The 5,119-nt window shown below is 33.6% G+C and overlaps 1 non-coding gene across 1 annotated transcript; it reads left to right on the forward strand.

The window, feature by feature from the left end:
* Positions 1–1,524: 1,524 nt before the first annotated feature.
* TRNAS-GCU (transfer RNA serine (anticodon GCU)) lies at positions 1,525–1,612 on the forward strand. The gene has a single exon. It is a non-coding gene; the product is annotated as a tRNA-Ser (tRNA).
* The last annotated feature ends 3,507 nt before the right edge of the window (positions 1,613–5,119 follow it).

Below are 5,119 nucleotides of genomic sequence, written 5' to 3' on the forward strand. Positions count from 1 at the left end.
TTTCTACTCGCGAGAATCCTGAGGAAAAGAATTTTCTTCCGCCGAGCTGAAACAATATGTCGACGACTCTAGTAAACCAAAGTCATCGTTTAATAGCTATTTGGCTTCAACCTCCTCCCCCCCAAAAAGTGGAAGATCTAGTTACGATTAGAAATAAACTTTTGTATCTTCATCCATAGATCCTTTACTCATACTCATTCAAAAGGAACGGTTGATCCAACTCAAAAAAAAAAAAATTATGTTTCGCGATTCCATAATCCAATTTGCTTATTCAAATTATAATTTACCTTTGGATACAAATCACGAGAATGTATATTCTTCCTCAAACGTGGCGTTGAGAGGTAAAGGATTAAACCCTTTTAAGAAATAAAGTTTTTGATCGGAATAGGAAAAAACCGAAAGAACCTTTAACTATTTCAGTTGTTAATAGAACGAATCACACTTTTACCACTAAACTATACCCGCTACAATATGATTATTGTATATGAATGTACCGTTTGTCCAACAAAACAAGGGAGTAAAACGTAATCAAGATAGTATCAGAATCATGAAAATTGGAGTGCTGATGTGTTCCAGGGGGAAGGCTTGATGAAATAGGAGAAGAGAATGGGGGCTCATTTAAATAACAAGTTATATCTTTTCTTTTGCTGGTGGAGTTATTACTGACAGTCCCGGCCTGAAAGATCCATTTAAGTCGGAACATAAGATTGAGTTAAGTTGCGCAAGAATCCATAGCTCCATTTTTTTTTTTCAACTTCTTCCTCGAGTCTTTCAAGCAAAGAAACGATTTTCTCAAAAAAATAAAAATAAAGAAGGAGAGTTTTAATTTGAGTCTTATCTTTTTTCGAAGCTATTCCTTTCTTCCCTATTCATTCACCTGTCCGATCTTCTGAATTGGGGTCAATTAGATCTAGTAAAAAATCATAGTATTCATTTTGTTTGTGTTTGTGGACTCAAATGTTCAAACAAAGCTTGTCCCTTGAAGAAATAAATGAGTTCTAATAGAAATAGAATATGTATGTTTTTTTATTCCAGTAGGGAAATCGAGAAAAGGAAAAAGAAAAAATAATAAGAAATGAAACTCCTATCATAGGAATGGAAATAGTCCTTCTTGCTCTTGTTGCTGCTTCAATAACAATTTGGTTTTCAAATCAGAAAAATAATTTGATCCATGATTCATTGGAACAAAAGAAGGAACGGCCTGGCTAGGTACTGTACTGGCCAGGCCGGGGGAATAAAAGAACCCTTCGGACGAAATCAAAGACGTACTCTTTCTATTGGAGATATCTGTTTCGAATCGTTATCCAAATTGAATTGCGGATAAAATTCGTATATATATAGTAAGTATAATATAGTAAGTATAAATAAATGTATAAAATAAATAAATAAAGATAATTCGTATATATATAGTAAGTATAATATAGTAAGTATAAATAAATGTATAAAATAAATAAATAAAGATAAAGAAAGACTTTGATCAATATTTACTTCAGGCGTCGCATATGAATTATCTTTTTGTAATTGGGAGAGATGGCTGAGTGGACTAAAGCGACGGATTGCTAATCCGTTGTACGAGCTGTTCGTACCGAGGGTTCGAATCCCTCTTTCTCCGTTCCCTCGGATCACTTGAGATTTATCTTTCGAATTCGAAAAAATATCAAGTCCTTTATCATAGTTAAATGTCTGGAATAGAGAAAAGCATAGGAAAATGCAGAAATCAAGCAAGGAAATAATGAAAAATCTCTGATTTTTTTATTCCTCACGTCCAGGATTACGTCCTGGATCATTAGATAGGAATCCGAAGATGAAGAGAGAAACAAAGAATATCACTACTGTGTAAACGAAGAGTTTGAGAGTAAGCATTGCACAATCTCCAAGATCATTTTTTTTTTGTTTTTTGCAAAGGAAATAAGGGAATAGATTCTCTATTTTTGTACCACATATCCTTGACACCAAGAAAAGAAATGAAAAAGTGGTTTCTAGAAAAGAAAGGAATTTGCAGGAATTCCTTTGTTACCAAAATTATCTTGTCATACCCCAATTAGGTATTATGGGGTACCATAATGGGGTCTTTGACCCCTGGAACTGGAAGGGCATAATGCGGAAATTAGGTGATCCAGATTCATCGCGGCTATCAAAAAGCAAAAGAATTTCAATCTTTGAATCGAGGGTTCATAATGTAAGACTTATCTGATCTTATCAATTGTTATGTTAGAGTTGAATTTATTTTATCGAATAAATCATGAATATGAATGTTTCTAGGACAGTATTAAAGATCTCATCGAAAACTTACAGCAGCTTGCCAAACAAGGGCTAAGAGAAAAAAGAGCACAGGTATGACTGGCATAAAATCTACGATTGGATTGAAAAAAGCATAAGCTTCGGGCAATTTGGCGAAGAAAAAGCTACTCGAATGAAGGGCAGAATTAAGACAGATACAGATCAAACTAAAGATATTAAGCATAAGAAATATTTCGTTCTTGGAGATAATTTCATTTTTATTGAGTTATTGATATAAGGGAAAAATTAAGAAAGAAGAGAAGACAAAAAATCCTTCTTTCTTTTTCTTTGAACTTCCCCCAATCAAAAATCCTTCAATTCTCAAATGAGAATAGAAGGAATCATACTTTCATACAATATCTTAATTGACTTATATGGAATGATCAATGAATTCATTTTCATTCTACATTTACACGTATAGAATCCTAGCAACAACCTATTCCATAGATATTTGGGCTGGAATTGACGAATAACCAATAACAATATTAGTGTTTATTAGTGTCGAATTGAAATCTAAATGGGGCGTGGCCAAGTGGTAAGGCAGCGGGTTTTGGTCCCGTTACTCGGAGGTTCGAATCCTTCCGTCCCAGACCGCTTCTATCAAAACAAAGATTGTTCTCTTTAACAATCTTCTGTTTAAGAGTATAAGGTATAAGGTTGGATACAATATGATCCAATTTTTCTTTCTGAGTTCTAATGATTCTTCTATGAATCATAGATTCCTTTCGATTTCCAATTGTAAGAAAAAGAATCGAGTATAAATTGCGGATGGAAATAAACATCTTTTACCTTTTTGATATTAGGTAGGATGGGAACATAGATCAAAGTTGAATTAAAAAAAAAATGGGATGGGCCGTTCAGTGTATGCCCGTCCCGCTCTACTCATATTCATATTGGGGTAAGTTAGTCACTTATAGAAACTTTATGCCCATCTATTATATTTTGATTCTCACATGATGCATTCTAAGTTGAAATGCGAAAGATAAGATCTCTATTTTTTCGAAACTAAACATGTTAGTCAAAATGACTAATTCTATGTGGATCCTGAATCCTAAACAGGAGGGAGTTCTTGGGACTAATTACATCACTGGGATTAAAGTTCTTAAGACTGGGTGTGGGTGGGGTAAAATCAAAATTAAGAACAACGAATTGATCTGGACCCATTTTGCTTTGTACCTATACAAGATAATATAACATACCGCAAGAGGATCTTTTATTATTTGATTGTCTTGGGGTATGATTCATGATCCCCATAGAATTCGAGTTAATCGGCAATGGAAGGTATCAATTTTTCAATATCTGTGTCGTCCGGATCTCATTAATAAACAATAAAGTGCAATATGGAACAGATTTTTTTTCTTTGAGCCTAATTGCTTTTTTTTTTTTTGCATCTGGCTACAATAAATAATTGGAAGTCAATGTAGTGATTGGGAGGAAGATTCATATATTCCATTCACTTTACTTTTGACTTGATAGAATTTATGGAAGGGTTACTAAACCTAAAGTAAAGCAAAATCTGTATAAAATGAACCATGCCTACATGTATTGTTATTGTTTGTTCTATTTCAGTGATACCGGTATTTCGGCTGCGGTGAAAAAGATCTTTGATACCTTACCTTAAATATCTATGATTACTCCCGTTGACAATTGTTCTGTGTATCTGATGGATACGGAAAGATCATACTCCTACGGTTCTGGTTTTATCAATCAGATGGAAGAATAACAACCTTAATCTTATCTTACATGAGAGCTTTTTTCCATCCATCCCATCCCCATGAAAACAAATAAATTGAATTTGTTTCTCGATCCATCTACCTGCTTTAAATCATTAATGATTCAATTGGAAAAGGAACATGGATTTCTCTTATGTCTTATGATGATCAAATTTAGTCATTACAGGAAAACTTATTTCCATTAATGATAATGATGTCGAAGTAGGAAATTATGATGTCGAAGTAGGAAATTCTTGAAACCTTTTTTCATGATTCCTTTATCAATCCTTAGATACTTGAAGAAGCGCGAGATTGATGAACCTAGTCTATAATCGATTCATTTGCGACTTTTCCGAGTCATTGGAATAGCTTATTTGGCTAATGACTTATTTTGTTCCGGTATTGAGTATTGAGAATCTAATTAAAGACCTTTCTTTAATTTAGTTGTTCGAGAAAGAGTTGGATCCTTCATGATTGATTGTCCCGAACAATCTGTTGAAGATGTAGATGTAAAGAAGTGTTAAGTAATTCGTTTATTCGTCTTTTTTAGAAATGTGTTTCATTCATACGGTCGAATATGGGGTAAGATTGAATCTTTGTCTTTGCTTGTGGGGCCTTCTCTAGATGAATACCTATCCATCCATATATATATCAAAATATCTATAATATAGATATCAAAATATATATCAAAATCAAAATATAGATATAAATATCTATTTATATATATAATTTATATATATATAAATATAAAAGTATGGACTGCTGTGTACCGATTGAGCGTACCGATTGAGCCAATGACTATTCCGGATTCCATATTGAATCAATTCCATACCGGTTCAAAATTAGAGGAATGTTATGGTAAAACTTCGTTTGAAACGATGTGGTAGAAAGCAACGTGCGACTTGAAAGACATGATCGGCTGTGGATTCTTGCATCCACCATTTTATATATCAATGAAGATGCTCTTGGCTCGACATAGTTTGTTCTGTTCTACTAGGACCCCCCAAAATTGGGGGTTGTAAATAGTACATGATGTAGCTCGAGTATAAAGTATTGATTCATTTATCAAGGGGAAGGATCTAGGGTTAGTGCCAATCAATAAGTTGGAACAACTTCGTAAGTATATC

This window comes from Tasmannia lanceolata, unplaced genomic scaffold, assembly GCF_043159265.1.
Source record: "Tasmannia lanceolata isolate RefF3 unplaced genomic scaffold, GAP_Taslan_0.1 ptg000485l, whole genome shotgun sequence".
NCBI lineage: Eukaryota > Viridiplantae > Streptophyta > Magnoliopsida > Canellales > Winteraceae > Tasmannia > Tasmannia lanceolata.